Below are 20238 nucleotides of genomic sequence, written 5' to 3'. Positions count from 1 at the left end.
CTCATTTATCAAAACTCAGCCATGCATGCTCGCATAGCAAACAATAAGAATTCAACTTGAATTCCCAATATTGCTTGATGTACAGTGTGCACAGTAGTATTAAAATGTGCAGTCGACTAAGCTTTCCAATGCAGACTGGGCTGCAGAAATCAAAGCATTCCAAATAAATACATACACATCAACATGTTCTTGGGGTCATTGACCAATATCTCCACAAGATCTTGGCAGGAGCTCAGCAGTAAACTACCACCGAGCTCCCAATGCAAGTGCAAAGATAACCGCTGGGTCCTTCCCCAGTCATTTAACCTCTTAAATGGTGACAGTAGCTCCTAAGGACTCCCTTTTTTGGTCATTAGCAATCAATGGGTACCAATGCATTACCATGGCAACCTCACAAAGGCCCCCAGGCCTGCCACCCATATCTGCCTACTAGTCCAAGCCAGCAGGATCCCCTATAATGGCACTTCCTGCTGATCAAGTTACTAACAGTAGAAGGCTAGAGTTCAGAACATTGGATTATTTTATGTTATAAGTGAGCTGTATGTGGTTTGTACTTATGAGGTGTATGTGGCTGGCACTTAAAAGGATCATGGTGGCCATGTGTCTGCACAGTGTATGTGGTACATGTTCTGACACTGCAAATGGGGCACAGGTGACTTGCACTTATTGGAGGTACATGGTAGGAATTTGTTTGGTATAGCATGTTGCTAACACATTGGATGGCATATGGCTACCAATTTGTGTGGTATGTATCAGGCACCATGTATGGTGTGGCACTGGACATGGGAGACCTGTAGCTATCAGGATATATGGAAACATTTGGCTATGGCTGTTTCAGGTGATGTGGCTGTTACTGTCACGCCATGCCCTGTGAGAGGCCTGAGAACATCTGACAGACTTGCTGCACGTGAGTCTATCTGACAGATTGTTATATTTCTCTTTGTTGTGGTTTTGGGCAGGATCCCACCTCCCCACAGGTTCTGCTCATTAGCTATTTAGTGGTGATATTTATGCCCGCCTCTCACTATAGCCCTTGTGGTTTATATTTGCTTCTGGAGTTCTCAGCTGGTGTTTGGTGGATCTCCTGCTCCTCCTCTATCTTAAACTAAGTACTATACCTTTTTTTGTTGTTGTGTGTTTTGGCTAGGCCTCAGGAAGACGCTGGTTCCTGCACCAAGCGCTAGGAACTGATTGTCTTATCTCCAGCTACCTAGCTGAGGGTTTGTTTCAGTTTCAGCTAGGCACAGCGCATGAGCACTTCCACCTTTAGGATTTGCTCATGTTGTCAGCAGTCAGAGAAAGACTCAGGGATTGTCAGGTGGTGACCTTTTCCTGTTCCCTAGCTTTGGGGCCTACCCTGTTTTTTTGTTGCTTTTGTTGCATTTGGTTTGCTTCCCTTCCCTCACCTACCGTGATAGTTACTTTTGGTGGTTTCTTCATCCAGAAAAGTTAAATGGGTCCAAAAGTGCATAGAAAGGCAAAACACAGAAGATCTTAATGGTCTGCTGTCCCATGACTGTTGGGAAGTATGATGACACATCTCCTGAGCAGTTATGAAGGCAGATGTCCTTGGTCTATGTACCCTTTGTACATTTACTGAAAGGCCCTCCTTTGGATTGCATTAGGTAACCAGAACTACAAACATTATAAAATAAGGGTAATGAAAAATGAATAAGCTGCATGTATGTGAGATTTATCTATTATGACCTCATTTAATAATAATAATAATGAAAAAAAATAATTTATATAGCTCAACCATATTCTGCAGCTCTTTAAAAATTCCTAGGGTTCATGTAGAAAACAAAACTAACTGGCTAATATGCAACTGAAACACTAGGAGTCAGGGCCCTGCTCGCAAGAGCTTACAATCTATGAGGAATTTGGGGTGACACATAAGGTAGTTGATTGTGATAAGTAGAATTTTGAGCCATTATTGAACTGACATGAGTGGGCACCACCAATCTGCTTCGGGTTTGGGACTACTAGAGGATCAAATTTAGGCCACAGGAGTTGGTTGGGGAAAGGTTTTGTCTGGGAAAAGATGTGTTTTTAAGGCACGTTTGAAGGTGGAGAACTCGTGAATTGACCTAGTATTCCGGGCAAGAGTATTCCAGAGAGTAGGTGCAGCTCAAGAAAAGTCTTGAAGATGGGAGTGAGAGGTACGAATTATGGGGGTTATTAATCTTAGGTCGCTAACAGAACGGAGAGCACGGGTAGGGTGGTAGATGGAGATGAGGGAGGAGATTATGGAGCAGCACTGTGGAGAGCTTTGTGGGTGAGGGTAAGAAGTTTGAACTGTATTCTGTGGTAGATGGGCAACCAGTGAAGTGACTGGCACAGTCTAGTAGCATCAGTGTAGCAGTTGGCTGGATAGATGGATTTACATAGATAAGTTCATTTTTAGATGTATTGATTCACAATAATTGTAATAATCCAAAAAAGCAAACCTTTGCACATGAAATGGCAATTAGTAAAGTGGATTCTGTGTATCAAAACTGTTTTGAAAATGAAGATGGTGGCTGCATCATCATTAAAATTCAATGCATATGACCAAATTTGGAAGGTTATCAATATTTTATGTTTCTAGTCATTCACAGAGCACATTTTGTATTTACAGCCTGAATGTAGAACTACTAAGTATTAAAGATATTTTATAGAAAATTCATGTACAGAAAAGTTTTTAGGATGTCACACTTTGCTTGTAATCTCGGTAATTGACATGAAAGTATTGACTTCAGCTTTTAGAGCCATAAACACACAAAAGCAAGTAGGGACATTGTATTTTATTTGTGGCAGTCATATTTCCTATGACAAAAGATGAAGGTTATTTTTCTTGGAATTCTGCATTGAACTGTGTCCTTCCTTTATCATCACTGTAGGTCTGGACATTTTTGAAATAACCTATTACAGAACTACAGACTAGTTGAGCACCCTTATCTACTGTATTAACGAGAACAGAGAGTGACTGCAAAGTCTCCTAGGGGACCTAGCATGTGATCAGCTTAAACATATCACATAATCAAGGATTGTTGAAAGTGGGCAAATCAAGTGCATTCTTAATATTGCAGAGCCCAAAGTCAGATTACTTATTCAAGTTGAACCCCCAAAACAGCCTTGCAATGACACAATGGAAGGAATTTGTTGTACACTGTATAGCAGTTTTCTGGAGTCAAAAAGCTTTACATTTTGTGACAAGCCCTACATCCTCTACAATTTGTGACTTTTTGTGGGTGGCACGGGAAAAGAGTGAGCAGCACAAGGTGGGCCAAGGTTCCCTAGCACATGCATTATGTTTAGATCAGAAAATTGGTGTAATGGGGTCAAATGCGATAACAGGGTGCCAATCTGTGTATAGGCCGGTTGGGACCTGGTGTAGGCTCCCATGCCTGCCTTTAGTGTTCTCCAGCAGGCTGTGCTTATCTGGCACAGCCTGCTGGTCAATGTCGGTATAGCACTGACATAAAAATGCAATGCACTTATATTTTAAAAGCAATCAAAGTATTACCTTTTATAGCCCCTTGCAGGACTATTAAGTGGTTAAAAAAAGTAAAAAATGTATTAAATTAATACAATTCCCCAAGAATATGTTTTTTTCATAGAAAATACTTTTTTCAATTATAAAAATTGCAAAACTAAAATCTCCCCCATGCGTTTGGTATTGCAGAATCCGTAAGGACCTGCACTACACAAATATCATGTAAATTATCCCCTATGGTGAATGCTGTAAATAATAAACTGCAAAGAAATTCCAGAATTGCTCAGTTACTTTTAGTCGCCAGCAAAAAACATGAAAGCAATCAAAATGAAACCAATGAAATCTATAAGTCGTTCTGCACAAATCAAGCCATCACACAATTCTATAGAATTAAAAATGTAAAAAAGTTTTGGGTCTTTGGATGCGCAATGCAAAAACTTGATATCGCTGTAATTATACTGACCCAGAGAGTAAACATATTATGTTATTTATGCCGAAAAACGTTTCTTCCATATTTTTTACCTCTCTTACCAAGGTCCTTCTTCCACAATTACTTACGTTTGTGTGGCAGCCAAATCTATGAAGAGTCTTGGTTGTTCCAAACTTCTTCCATTTAAGAATCTTATTGGGAACTTTCAGTATAGCAGACATTTTTTTTTTTACTTTTTTTTATATCTGTACCTCCACACAATCATATCTCTGAGCTCTACAGTTCTTTCCTCCTCATGGCTTGGTTTTTTCTCTGCCCCTTCATTGAACCTCTTAGATGCTACATTCCTGAAATTTGGTTCAAGGTCAATTCATCTGACTTTAATTAGCTCAACACTATGTGAGACCTTATATAGACAGGGTTGTATCTTTCCAAACCATGTCCAATCAACTGAATTAACCACAGCTGGACTCAAGGTGTAGAAACATCTCAAAGGTGATCAAGAGAAATGGGAGACCACCAAATGTGTCATAGGAAAGGGTCTGAACACTTATGTCTATGAATTCTTCTAATTCTTCTTCTTTCTTCTTCTTTCTTCTTCTCGGACATGAATCACATATTTAAGTTTTTTGTTCTAGAATCGGACATGAAAGAAATTTCGAGAAATTCACTAATCTCTAACCAAATGCAAAAATTGCTCAGAACCAATATTCATGAAACAACCAGTTCATCTTTTTTCAGTCACAATAAATAAGTGCTGAGGTCGGTGAAGCCATTTGTTTGCTGTGGTAGCTTCAGTTCCTCTGAAGGTAATTCATTGTAGCCTATTGGACAAGTCATCTAATGATCACATGTTCAAGTGTGGAAAAAAAAAGTTGATGAAAATACAGATTTCCACGAGGTGAATCAGTGGGTGGATCATTATAGAGGAAACTCCCACCCTCATGTACGCTCTCCTCCTTAGGACAGCAATATTTTGAGATTTTTAAGCAAAACTGCAGCAACATTGGAAGGGATTTTTTAAACAGCAGTAGCCATTTTTAATGAATATAGTAGAGCGAAAAGGAAGATAACAATGACAGACCAGTATAGGAAAACAAAAATAGCTGAAAAACTACTGGTAGCAGGGATGGAGCAACAGTAAGAACTGTCTTCTCATATTTGTAGATATACTATATATTTAGGTTTATAGAAAAAAAATATGCGAGTGTTTCTTTAAATGACCAGGATTGGAGTTACCTGGTCATTGGAGAACCTGGCCATTAACAGTGGGCATCTGCTATATTACACAGAAGGCACTGGAAATGTATGGAATGAGGTCAGAACATAACTCACTTTATAAAACCTCTTAACTTATATGACGTACAGGTATGTCATATATCCTTAAAGGGGGGTTAAGCTCAGTATGCAGCACCGATGAGAATAGGTTCTTGATGTAGCAGTTTAAATATAGCATGTTTTTTAAACTGTTATTTTGAAGAACATGTGCAGCATTCAGGGGAGGCATAGTGGCAGGCTCGGACTGGCCCACAGGGGTACAGGTAATTCCCCGGTTAGCCCCTGAGCAAGGTGTGCCCTTAGTCTCCCACCCCCTGCACAAGTGGCACATAACACAGTAGACTTACTGCAATATATACATATATTCAATGTACAGCACCTTCACCAGCCTATGTTCATATAAAAAAACTTGATAGATTATGAAAGAAACTACCCAATTTAATGTTATAGACACGATCAGATAGCTATGATGACTTCTAGGTAAAGAGGAAAGCTAGGCAGTGTTCTCTTCTCGGGACCTACCTTCTCAAAGTTGCTGCAGTGAGCCCCATAATCAATCATCTGGTAGTATCTTGCTGCTGTGTCAGCAGGTAATATTTGAATGTATCCATACACTGGGCCCCCAAAATAAATTTTACTAGTGGGCCCTAAGCACCCCAGTCCAACACTGCATAGTGGTGATTTGGAGAGAATGGGAGTGGTGGAGAAAATAGGGTGGCTGTAGTCCTCATAGTGGCTATTCCCTGCTCCAGTGCTTCCTAGGGCAGGACTGTAGTGGATGGAGGGGAACAACCCTTCTCTTTATGACATATAGACTTCTGCCTAGTGATGGCTGGAGTGCTTTTTACGTTAGGTGAGTAACAGGGTGCATGATAGGAGAATATAAGATCGAGTATGGAGACCAATAACCAGGCCGTCTTTGTTATAACAAAATAAAGTATTTACTGAATGAATGATGGGGGTTACAGTACAGACTAGAGATGAGTGAATTAATTCTAAACTAATCAGATTTGTTAAAAATTTCAAAAAAAGTCCACCAAACAAATCCAAAGATTCTTTTTGGATGCACTGCATAAAAATTGCACCCAACACCATTTTACTGTGAAAGTTGTGGAAGAAGGTAGAGGACTACATGCCCTGATTGGCTGACAGACAGCCATGTCAGCCAATCAAAAAGGAGTATTCAGGTCTTTCTGCACATAAAGAAGAAACACTGGGGGAGATTTAGAAAACTAGTGTAAAGTAGAAATGGCTTAGTTGTCCATAGCAACCAATCAGATTCCACCTTTCATTTTCCAAAGGAGCTCTCAAAAATGAAAGGTATAATCAGATTTTTTTTTTACTATGGGCAACTAAGATAGTTCTACTTTACACCAGTTTCATAAATATCCCCCACCATTCTGAGTATAGCTGGGGTCTGATAGGATGTGTTGTGGATGTGGCTGTCAAAAAACAATTGCAAACACAATCCAGTTACTAGGGACACTATAGGGAGAACATTTGAATTATAATTTGGTATATTGTAGACTTCAGTTCAGTTGTTTCTTACAGATTGGTAGCATTGTGTACATCCTGCATAGCCAGCTTTTTTATTGTAAAAAAGTTTTAACAGTACATGCAGTATTGTTATTGCCAGCACCTCAACAGCATTCATTTTGCTGCAGAGATTGAGGTATTGCCCCTATTTTTTTTTCTAAAAAGCAGTTTTTATTCATTGTTTGTAATTGGGTATTTCAGTGCATTATACCTGTGTTAGTGAACGCGTTGTTTTATTACTACAATATACTGTCCACTGCTATACCAAAACCAATATGGCAACAACGCTATTATAATTTCTGTGTTAGAGAACACAGTTTATTACATAATTACACAGTTAAATGTAATTACACAACATACAAATGACCCCTTGGAAGAGCAGACGTAACACCCACCCTCTAGTTATCCTCTCTCCATTCTATCTACCTTTAGACAGTGACTTGTTGTACATGAAAAATGACCTGGGAAGGAATGCTCTCTTGTATCGCTCTGTGCTGCATCAGAGTTGAATAAACCAGTTACTAAAGGAGCTATGTTGGCCTAGCACAAGTTGGTAAAGCGAGTGGTTCCCATATCCTGCTACAGCGCAAAGATTTTTCAGCATTCTTTTTTCCATGACACTGTCAAAATTCTGTAGGCGATGACCCACCACACTCTCCATCTTCTTGATAAGCTTCTGCAAACTGTTCTCATTGTATGTTCCCATGCTGGTCCCACATGTCACAGCCTGCTTAGACCTTGTATACATCTTCAACGCATGGTTTCCAACTTAGCTTATTGTCGACCTGCAGGGGCAGGTATTTGTAGGTCTCCACAATCTCTATCTCCTGACCATCGATAAATATTGGTGTGTCAGCACCTTTATCTTGTCTGAAGTTCATGCACATCTCTTTTTGATGCACATCCCACAAACCCATCCACCACCTTCCTATATTTAGACTCACCCCCCTCCCTTGTGATACATACTGCAATCACTGTGTCATCTGGGTACCTCTGTAAGGCCTCTTTCACACAGGCGTCATTTTTTTTGCCCGGATAAGAGGTGGGTGCGTTGCGGGAAAATGCGCGATTTTTTTACGTGCGAGTGCAAAACATTGTAATGCGTTTTGCACTCGCGTGAGAAAAATCACGCATGCTTGGTACCCAGACCCGAACTTCTTCACAGAAGTTCGGGCTTGGGATTGATGTTCTGAAGATTGTATTATTTTCCCTCATAACATGGTTATAAGGGAAAATAATAGCATTCTGAATACAGAATGCTTAGTATAATAGTGCTGGAAGGGTTAAAAAAAATAAAAAAGTTAACTCACCTTATCCTCTTGATCGCGTAGTTCCCGGTCGGTCTCTTCTTTAGCTGTGGGCTAAATGACCTGTGGTGATGTCAGATCACATGCTCCAATCACATGGTCCATCACCATGGTGATGGAGCATGTGATCTGACATCACCACAGGTCCTTTAGCCCACAGCTTAAAGAAGAGATCGACCGGGAACTACGCGATCAAGAGGATAAGGTGAGTTAACTTTTTTTTTTTTTAACCCTTCCAGCACTATTATACTAAGCATTCTGTATTTAGAATGCTATTATTTTCCCCTATAACCAAGTTATAAGGGAAAATAATACAGTGAATAGACTGTCACCTAGAACCCATGCGTGAAAATCGCACCGCATCCGCACTTGCTTGCGGATGCTTGCGATTTTCATGCAATCCCATTCATTTCTATGGGGCCTGCGTTACGTGAAAAACGCAGAATATAGAGCATGCTGCGATTTTCACGCAACGCACAAGTGATGCGTGAAAATCACCGCTCATGTGAACAGCCCCATAGAAATGAATGGGTCAGGATTCAGTGTGGGTGCAATGCGTTCAACTCACGCATCGCACCCGCGTGGAATACTCGCCCGTGTGAAAGGGGCCTAAATGGCAGAGTGAAAAAATAAATGGTAATAGTACTGTTGCCAGAGCTGCTCCTAAGCTACTCAGGTGGGTATCTTATCTGATCTGTCAACGGTGTATGAATTGCAGTCTATGTTCAGGTAGTCCACAATCTCTCAATGTTCTCAATTGATCTGCGATTCCTGGCTCCACTAGTTTCCTGTTCAATATTTAAGGCCAGATGGCATTGAAGGCACTTGAGAATCAAATAAAGTGATCTTAACTCCATTCTCCCTCTCCTCTGTGTAAAACAGCACTCAGTGTAGCAAATATATAACTATATTCTCAACTCTGAACTTTGGTTGAAAGACAAAGACTACGAAAATTGTCAATACCAGTGTGCATTGCATTTGAAGAAGAATTACAGAACAAACATCTGTGTTCACTGCCCTCATTTTTTTTTTCTAAAAGGTAAAATCTGACATGCTATGAAAGAAACTCGAGAGTCTTCTTGTTCAAAACTTATCTGTGAGTGTCAGCATTCGGATGGCTGGTTCAGGTGGAGGCAGGAGACCCCATGCATAGCTGTGTTGGTGGTAATAGCGGCACTTGTAGCCATTGTGGTGGCAGTAAGGACTGTGGTAGTGACAGTGGAACTTTGGGTAAATACAGTGGCGTAGCTTGGGGGGGCAGGAGGGCCATTGCCCCAGGCACCAAATTGTAAGCGGTGCCAGGCAGCATGCAGTATAATGAGGGTGATGAAAGCTTATGGCTCCCATCCCCTCCATTCTGCCTCATAAGCTTCAGGCCAGGCCTGAAGCCTATGAAGCAGTGAATAGAGCGGGAGATCACGATTACATCACCTTGACCTCCTGCGCCGGGTCTCGTGAGATGCCACGATGACACAGTGCATGAGGGCACGGTGATGTGTTCCTGATAGCCTGCACCGGGACTTTCGAGCAAAGGCTACAAGAGGCGATGAAGAGAGGTGAGTATTATTATTTTTTTTGTTATGTAAGTACTAGGGGTCATACTGGGGGCACTATGGAGGTCGGGGAAAGAATACATATATTGTAAAGAGGGGCCATTACATATTATACAGAGGGACCATTATATACAGACGTGGACAAAATTGTTGGTACCCTTTGGTCAATGAAAGAAAAAGTCACAATGGTCACAGAAATAACTTTAATCTGACAAAAGTAATAATAAATTAAAATTCTATAAATGTTAACCAATGAAAGTCAGACATTGTTTTTCAACCATGCTTCAACAGAATTATGTAAAAAAATAAACTCATGAAACAGGCATGGACAAAAATGATGGTACCCCTAACTTAATATTTTGTTGCGCAACCTTTTGAGGCAATCACTGCAATCAAACGCTTCCTGTAACTGTCAATGAGACATCTGCACCTCTCAGCAGGTATTTTGGCCCACTCCTCATGAGCAAACTGCTCCAGTTGTGTCCGGTTTGAAGGGTGCCTTTTCCAGACTGCATGTTTCAGCTCCTTCCAAAGATGCTCAATAGGATTGAGGTCAGGGCTCATAGAAGGCCACTTTAGAATAGTCCAATTTTTTCCTCTTAGCCATTCTTGGGTGTTTTTAGCGGTGTGTTTTGGGTCATTGTCCTGTTGCAAGACCCATGACCTGCGACTGAGACCAAGCTTTCTGACACTGGCTAGTACATTTCTCTCTAGAATTCCTTGATAGTCTTGAGATTTCATTGTACCCTGCACAGATTCAAGACACCCTGTGCCAGACGCAGCAAAGCAGCCCCAGAACATAACAGAGCCTCCTCCATGTTTCACAGTAGGGACAGTGTTCTTTTCTTGATATGCTTCATTTTTTCGTCTGTGAACATACAGCTGATGTGCCTTGGCAAAAACTTCGATTTTTGTCTCATCTGTCCACAGGACATTCTCCCAGAAGCTTTGTGGCTTGTCAACATGTAGTTTGGCATATTCCAGTCTTGCTTTTTTATGATTCGTTTTCAACAATGGTGTCCTCCTTGGTCGTCTCCCATGTAGTCCACTTTGGCTCAAACAACGACGGATGGTGCGATCTGACACTGATGTTCCTTGAGCATGAAGTTCACCTTGAATCTCTTTAGAAGTCTTTCTAGGCTCTTTTGTTACCATTCGGATTATCCGTCTCTTAGATTTGTCATCAATTTTCCTCCTGCGGCCACGTCCAGGGAGGTTGGCTACAGTCCCATGGATCTTAAACTTATGAATAATATGTGCAACTGTACTCACAGGAACATCTAGTTGCTTGGAGATGGTCTTATAGCCTTTACCTTTAACATGCTTGTCTATAATTTTCTTTCTGATCTCTTGAGACAGCTCTTTCCTTTGCTTCCTCTGGTCCATGTCGAGTGTGGTACACACCATATCACCAAACAACACAGTGATTACCTGGAGCCATATATATAGGCCCAATGGCTGATTACAAGGTTGTAGACACCTGTGATGCTAATTAGTGGACACACCTTGAATTAACATGTCCCTTTGGTCACATTATGTTCTGTGTTTTCTAGGGGTACCATCATTTTTGTCCATGCCTGTTTCATGAGTTTATTTTTTTACATAATTCTGTTGAAGCATGGTTGAAAAACAATGTCTGACTTTCATTGGTTAACATTTATAGAATTTTAATTTATTATTACTTTTGTCAGATTAAAGTTATTTCTGTGACCATTGTGACTTTTTCTTTCATTGACCAAAGGGTACCAACAATTTTGTCCACGTCTGTATTATACAGAGGGCCCATTATTTACAAAGCGGATTCCCAAAAAGTTGGGACACTAAACAAATTGTGAATAAAAACTGAATGCAATGATGTAGAGATGGCAAATGTCAATATTTTATTTGTAATAGAACGTAGATGACGTTTAAATCCGAGTAAATGTATCATTTTAAAGGAAAAATACATTGATTCAAATTTTCACTGTGTCAACAAATCCCCAAAAAGTTGGGACAAGTAGCAATAAGAGGCTGGAAAAAGTAAATTTGAGCATAACGAAGAGCTGGAAGACCAATTAACACTAATTAGGTCAATTGGTAACATGATTGGGTGTAAAAAGAGCTTCTCAGAGTGGCAGTGTCTCTCAGAAGCCAAGATGGGTAGAGGATCACCAATTCCCACAATGTTGCACAGAAAGATAGTGGAGCAATATCAGAAAGGTGTTACCCAGCGAAAAATTGCAAACACTTTGCATCTATCATCATCAACTGTGCATAACATCATCCGAAGATTCAGAGAATCTGGAACAATCTCTGTGCGTAAAGGTCAAGGCCGTAAAGCCATACTGGATGCCCGTGATCTCCGGGCCCTTAAACGACACTGCACCACAAACAAGAATGCTACTGTAAAGGAAATCACAGAATGGGCTCAGGAATACTTCCAGAAACCATTGTCAGTGAACACAATCCACCGTGCCATCCGCCGTTGCCAGCTGAAACTCTACAGTGCAAAGAAGAAGCCATTTCTAAGCAAGATCCACAAGCTCAGGCGTTTTCACTGGGCCAGGGATCATTTAAAATGTAGTGTGGCAAAATGGAAGACTGTTCTGTGGTCAGACGAGTCACGATTCGAAGTTCTTTTTGGAAATCTGGGACGCCATGTCACCAAAGAGGACAAGGACAACCTAAGTTGTTATCAACGCTCAGTTCAGAAGCCTGCATCTCTGATTGTATGGGGTTGCATGAGTGCATGTGGCATGGGCAGCTTGCATGTCTGGAAAGGCACCATCAATGCAGAAAAATATATTCAGGTTCTAGAACAACATATGCTCCCATCCAGACGTCATCTCTTTCAGGGAAGACCCTGCATTTTTCAACAAGATAATGTCAGACCACATTCTGCATCAATCACAACATCATGGCTGCGTAGGAGAAGGATCCGGGTACTGAAATGGCCAGTCTGCAGTCCAGATCTTTCACCTATAGAGAACATTTGGCGCATCATAAAGAGGAAGGTGCAACAAAGAAGGCCCAAGACGATTGAACAGTTAGAGAGCCCTGTATTAGACAAGAATGGGAGAGCATTCCTATTTCTAAACTTGAGAAACTGGTCTCCTAGGTCCCCAGACGTCTGTTGAGTGTTGTAAGAAGAAGGGGAGATGCCACACAGTGGTGAAAATGGCCTTGTCCCAACTTTTGGGGAATTTGTTGACACCATGAAATTCTGATTCAACATATTTTTCCCTTAAAATGGTACATTTTCTCAGTTTAAACTTTTGTTCCGTGATTTATGTTCTATTCTGAATAAAATATTAGAAGTTGGCACCTCCACATCATTGCATTCAATTTTTATTAACGATTTGTATAGTGTCCCAACTTTTTGGGAATCCGGTTTGTATAATAATTATACAGGGGGGGGCATTATATATTATATAGAGGGGCCATTATATATTATAATTATACAGATGGCCCTTCTGTATAATTATAACATATAATGGCCCCTCTGTATAATATATAATGATCCCCCTGTATAATTATTATATAAAATGCCTGTCTGTATAATATATAATGACTAGGGATGAGCGAACTCGAACTGTATAGTTCGGGTTCGTACCGAATTTTGGGTTCGGGTTCGGTGTTCGTTGCTTTCTTGGCGCTTTTGTGACGCTTTCTTGGCGCTTTTTGAAAGGCTGCAAAGCAGCCAATCAACAAGCGTCATACTACTTGCCCCAAAAGGCCATCACAGCCATGCCTACTATTAGCATGGCTGTGATTGGCCAGAGCACCATGTGACCCAGCCTCTATTTAAGCTGGAGTCACATAGCGCCGCCCGTCACTCTGGTCTGATTAGCGTAGGGAGAGGTTGCGGCTGCGACAGTAGGGCGAGATTAGGCAGATTAACTCCTCCAAAGGACTTAATTATTGATCGATCTGCAGCTGTGGGTCATTGAGCTGCTGATACTCAATTGCTCACTGTTTTTAGGCTGCCCAGACCGTTTGTCAGTCACATTTTTCTGGGGTGATCGGCGGCCATTTTGTGTCTTGTGGTGCGCCAGCACAAGCTGCGACCAAGTGCATTTAACCCTCAATGGTGTGGTTGTTTTTTGGCTAAAGCCTACATCAGGGTGAAGCTGTCACACCAAGTGCATTTAACCAGCAATAGTCTGTTTATTTTTTGGCCATATACTACATCAGGGGCAAGCTGCGCCTGTCACCAAGTGCATTTAACCCTCAATGGTGTGGTTGTTTTTTGGCTAAAGCCTACATCAGGGTGAAGCTGTCACACCAAGTGCATTTAACCAGCAATAGTCTGTTTATTTTTTGGCCATATACTACAGGTCCTTCTAAAAAAATTTGCATATTGTGATAAAGTTCATTATTTTCTGTAATGTACTGATAAACATTAGACTTTCATATATTTTAGATTCATTACACACCAACTGAAGTAGTTCAAGCTTTTTATTGTTTTAATATTGATGATTTTGGCATACAGCTCATGAAAACCCAAATTTCCTATCTCAAAAAATTAGCATATTTCATCCGACCAATAAAAGAAAAGTGTTTTTAATACAAAAAAAGTCAACCTTCAAATAATTATGTTCAGTTATGCACTCAATACTTGGTCGGGAATCCTTTTGCAGAAATGACTGCTTCAATGCGGCGTGGCATGGAGGCAATCAGCCTGTGGCACTGCTGAGGTGTTATGGAGGCCCAGGATGCTTCGATAGCGGCCTTAAGCTCATCCAGAGTGTTGGGTCTTGCGTCTCTCAACTTTCTCTTCCCAATATCCCACAGATTCTCTATGGGGTTCAGGTCAGGAGAGTTGGCAGGCCAATTGAGCACAGTAATACCATGGTCAGTAAACCATTTACCAGTGGTTTTGGCACTGTGAGCAGGTGCCAGGTCGTGCTGAAAAAGGAAATCTTCATCTCCATAAAGCTTTTCAGCAGATGGAAGCATGAAGTGCTCCAAAATCTCCTGATAGCTAGCTGCATTGACCCTGCCCTTGATGAAACACAGTGGACCAACACCAGCAGCTGACATGGCACCCAGACCATCACTGACTGTGGGTACTTGACACTGGACTTCAGGCATTTTGGCATTTCCCTCTCCCCAGTCTTCCTCCAGACTCTGGCACCTTGATTTCCGAATGACATGCAACAGTCCAGTGCTGCTTCTCTGTAGCCCAGGTCAGGCGCTTCTGCCGCTGTTTCTGGTTCAAAAGTGGCTTGACCTAGGGAATGCGGCACCTGTAGCCCATTTCCTGCACACGCCTGTACACGGTGGCTCTGGATGTTTCTACTCCAGACTCAGTCCACTGCTTCCGCAGGTCCCCCAAGGTCTGGAATCGGTCCTTCTCCACAATCTTCCTCAGCGTCCGGTCACCTCTTCTCGCTGTGCAGCGTTTTCTGCCACACTTTTTCCTTCCCACAGACTTCCCACTGAGGTGCCTTGATACAGCACTCTGGGAACAGCCTATTTGTTCAGAAATTTCTTTCTGTGTCTTACCCTCTTGCTTGAGGGTGTCAATGATGGCCTTCTGGACAGCAGTCAGGTCGGCAGTCTTACCCATGATTGCGGTTTTGAGTAATGAACCAGGCTGGGAGTTTTTAAAAGCCTCAGGAATCTTTTGCAGGTGTTTAGAGTTAATTAGTTGATTCAGATGATTAGGTTAATAGCTCGTTTAGAGAACCTTTTCATGATATGCTAATTTTTTGAGATAGGAATTTGGGGTTTTCATGAGCTGTATGCCAAAATCATCAATATTAAAACAATAAAAGGCTTGAACTACTTCAGTTGGTGTGTAATGAATCTAAAATATATGAAAGTCTAATGTTTATCAGTACATTACAGAAAATAATGAACTTTATCACAATATGGTAATTTTTTGAGAAGGACCTGTACATCAGGGGCAAGCTGCGCCCGTCACCAAGTGCATTTAACCCTCAGTAGTGTGGTTGGTCAAGCTATCACACCAAGTGCATTTAACCAGCAATAGTCTGTTCATTTTTTGGCCATAATTTAGTGGTTTCTGCTATATCAGAGCTATTTGAAATCTATCCCTAAAAGGGTATATAATATTCAAGGTGCACATAGGGTCATTCAGAATAACTTCACACACACGCTACTGTGCATTTCCAAGTCTAATTCTGTTAGTAAATCCATACCGGTCACCCAGCGCCTAAATAGTAGGCCTCAAATTTATAACCCGCTAAATCTGTCGTTACCGCTGGCCTGTTGTGGATGGGCAAGTTATTTAGTGTCCGCCAAAGCACATTTTTTGTTCTGGGTTTAAATACAATTCCCAATTTAGCAATTTCATAATTTAGTGGTTTCTGCTATATCAGAGCTATTTGAAATCTATCGCTAAAAGGGTATATAATATTCAAGGTGCACATAGGGTCATTCAGAATAACTTCACACACACGATACTGTGCATTTCCAAGTCTAATTCTGTCACTAAATCCATACCGCTCACCCAGCGCCTAAATACTAGGCCTCAAATTTATATCCCGCTAAATCTCTCGTTACCGCTGTACTGTTGTGGCTGGGAAAGTTATTTAGTGTCCGTCAAAGCACATTTTTTGTTCTGGGTTGAAATACAATTCCCAATTTAGCAATTTCATATTTTAGTGGTTTCTGCTATATCAGAGCTATTTGAAATCTATCCCTAAAAGGGTATATAATATTCAAGGTGCACATAGGGTAATTCAGAATAACTTCACACACACGCTACTGTGCATTTCCAAGTCTAATTCTGTCTTCTGCAGAAAGCGCACAGATGGCGCCTGAAAACCAACCCCATCAGTCTGTCACATCACCCCCATGCATACCAGGGAAACTGTCTCAGCCTCAAGTTATGCAGCAGTCTCTTATGCTGTTTGAAGACTCCGCTGGCAGGGTTTCCCAAGGGCATCCACCTAGCCCTTCCCAAGAGGTGGAAGACATAGACTGCACTGACGCACAACCACTTATGTTTCCTGATGATGAGGACATGGGAATACCACCTCAGCATGTTTCTGATGATGACGAAACACAGGTGCCAACTGCTGCGTCTTTCTGCAGTGTGCAGACTGAACAGGAGGTCAGGGATCAAGACTGGGTGGAAGACGATGCAGGGGACGATGAGGTCCTAGACCCCACATGGAATGAAGGTCGTGCCACTGACTTTCACAGTTCGGAGGAAGAGGCAGTGGTGAGACCGAGCCAACAGCGTAGCAAAAGAGGGAGCAGTGGGCAAAAGCAGAACACCCGCCACCAAGAGACTCCGCCTGCTACTGACCGCCGCCATCTGGGACCAAGCACCCCAAAGGCAGCTTCAAGGAGTTCCCTGGCATGGCACTTCTTGAAACAATGTGCTGACGACAAGACCCGAGTGGTTTGCACGCTGTGCCATCAGAGCCTGAAGCGAGGCATTAACGTTCTGAACCTGAGCACAACCTGCATGACCAGGCACCTGCATGCAAAGCATGAACTGCAGTGGAGTAAACACCTTAAAGCCAAGGAAGTCACTCAGGCTCCCCCTGCTACCTCTTCTGCTGCTGCCGCCTCGGCCTCTGCCTCTGGAGGAACGTTGGCACCTGCCGCCCAGCAAACAGGGGATGTACCACCAACACCACCACCACCTCCGTCACCAAGCGTCTCAACCATGTCACACGGCAGCGTTCAGCTCTCCATCTCACAAACATTTGAGAGAAAGCGTAAATTCCCACCTAGCCACCCTCGATCCCTGGCCCTGAATGCCAGCATTTCTAAACTACTGGCCTATGAAATGCTGTCATTTAGGCTGGTGGACACAGACAGCTTCAAACAGCTCATGTCGCTTGCTGTCCCACAGTATGTTGTTCCCAGCCGCCACTACTTCTCCAAGAGAGCCGTGCCTTCCCTGCACAACCAAGTATCCGATAAAATCAAGTGTGCACTGCGTAACGCCATCTGTAGCAAGGTCCACCTAACCACAGATACGTGGACCAGTAAGCACGGCCAGGGACGCTATATCTCCCTAACTGCACACTGGGTAAATGTAGTGGCAGCTGGGCCCCAGGCGGATAGCTGTTTAGCGCATGTCCTTCCGCAGGGCAACATTCTTTGCCTCCTGTTGCCACCTCCACCTTCTCGGCTTCCTCCTCCTCTTCTTCCACCTGCTCATCCAGTCAGCCACACACCTTCACCACCAACTTCAGCACAGCCCGGGGAAAACGTCAGCAGGCCATTCTGAAACTCATATATGTTTGGGGGACAGGCCCCACACCGCACAGGAGTTGTGGCGGGGTATAGAACAACAGACCGACGAGTGGTTGCTGCCGGTGAGCCTCAAGCCCGGCCTGGTGGTGTGTGATAATGGGCGAAATCTCGTTGCAGCTCTGGGACTAGCCAATTTGACGCACATCCCTTGCTTGGCGCATGTGCTGAATTTGGTGGTGCAGAAGTTCATTCACAACTACCCCGACATGTCAGAGCTGCTGCATAAAGTGCGGGCCGTCTGTTCGCGCTTCCGGCGTTCACATCCTGCTGCTGCTCGCCTGTCTGCGCTACAGCGTAACTTCGGCCTTCCCGCTCACCGCCTCATATGCGACGTGCCCACCAGGCGGAACTCCACCTTGCACATGCTGGACAGACTGTGCGAGCAGCAGCAGGCTATAGTGGAGTTTCAGCTGCAGCATGCACGGGTCAGTCGCACTACAGAACAGCACCACTTCACCACCAATGACTGGGCCTCCATGCGAGACCTGTGTGCCCTGTTGCGCTGTTTCGAGTACTCCACCAACATGGCCAGTGGCGATGACGCCGTTATCAGCGTTACAATACCACTTCTATGTCTCCTTGAGAAAACACTTAGGGCGATGTTGGAAGAGGAGGTGGCCCAGGAGGAGGAGGAGGAGGAAGAGGGGTCATTTTTAGCACTTTCAGGCCAGTCTCTTCGAAGTGACTCAGAGGGAGGTTTTTTGCAACAGCAGAGGCCAGGTACAAATGTGGCCAGCCAGGGCCCACTACTGGAGGACGAGGAGGACGAGGATGAGGAGGAGGTGGAGGAGGATGAGGATGAAGCATGGTCACAGCGGGGTGGCACCCAACGCAGCTCGGGTCCATCACTGGTGCGTGGCTGGGGGGAAAGGCAGGACAATGACGATACGCCTCCCACAGAGGACAGCTTGTCCTTACCCCTGGGCAGCCTGGCACACATGAGCGACTACATGCTGCAGTGCCTGCGCAACGACAGCAGAGTTGCCCACATTTTAACCTGTGCGGACTACTGGGTTGCCACCCTGCTGGATCCACGCTACAAAGACAATGTGCCCACCTTACTTCCTACACTGGAGCGTGATAGGAAGATGCGCGAGTACAAGCGCACGTTGGTAGACGCGCTACTGAGAGCATTCCCAAATGTCACAGGGGAACAAGTGGAAGCCCAAGGCCAAGGCAGAGGAGGAGCAAGAGGTCGCCAAGGCAGCTGTGTCACGGCCAGCTCCTCTGAGGGCAGGGTTAGCATGGCAGAGATGTGGAAAACTTTTGTCAACACGCCACAGCTAACTGCACCACCACCTGATACGCAACGTGTTAGCAGGAGGCAACATTTCACTAACTTGGTGGAACAGTACGTGTGCACACCCCTCCACGTACTGACTGATGGTTCGGCCCCATTCAACTTCTGGGTCTCTAAATTGCCCACGTGGCCAGAGCTAGCCTTTTATGCCTTGGAGGTGCTGGCCTGCCCGGCGGCCAGCGTTTTGTCTGAACGTGTATTCAGCACGGCAGGGGGCGTCATTACAGACAAACGCAGCCGCCTGTCTACAGCCAATGTGGACAAGCTGACGTTCATAAAAATGAACCAGGCATGGATCCCACAGGACCTGTCCGTCCCTTGTCCAGATTAGACATTAACTACCTCCCCTTAACCATATATTTCTGGACTCCAGGGCACTTCCTCATTCAATCCTATTTTTATTTTCATTTTACCATTATATTGCGAGGCTACCCAAAGTTGAATGAACCTCTCCTCTGTCTGGGTGCCGGAGCCTAAATATATGCCAATGGACTGTTCCAATGTTGGGTGACGTGAAGCCTGATTCTCTGCTATGACATGCAGACTAATTCTCTGCTGACATGAAGACAGATCCTCTGTTACGGGACCTCTCTCCTCTGCCTGGGTGCTGGGCCTAAATATATGCCAATGGACTGTTGCAGTGGTGGCTGACGTGAAGCCTCATTCTCTGCTATGACATGAAGATTAATTCTCTGCTGACATGAAGCCAGATTGTCTGTTACGGGACCTCTCTCCTCTGCCTGGGTGCTGGGCCTAAATATATGCCAATGGACTGTTGCAGTGGTGGCTGACGTGAAGCCTCATTCTCTGCTATGACATGCAGACTAATTCTCTGCTGACATGAAGCCAGATCCTCTGTTACGGGACCTCTCTACTCTGCCTGTGTGCTGGGCCTAAATATATGCCAATGGACTGTTGCAGTGGTGGCTGACGTGAAGCCTCATTCTCTGCTATGACATGCAGACTAATTCTCTGCTGACGTGAAGCCAGATTGTCTATTACGGGACCTCTCTCCTCTGCCTGGGTGCGGGGCCTAAATATATGCCAATGGACTGTTGCAGTGGTGGCTGACGTGAAGCCTCATTCTCTGCTATGACATGCAGACTAATTCTCTGCTGACATGAAGCCAGATTGTC

The sequence above is a fragment of the Bufo gargarizans genome, chromosome 4 (genome assembly GCF_014858855.1).
Source record: "Bufo gargarizans isolate SCDJY-AF-19 chromosome 4, ASM1485885v1, whole genome shotgun sequence".
In the NCBI taxonomy this organism is placed as follows: domain Eukaryota; kingdom Metazoa; phylum Chordata; class Amphibia; order Anura; family Bufonidae; genus Bufo; species Bufo gargarizans.
This window is presented reverse-complemented; position numbering follows the sequence as displayed.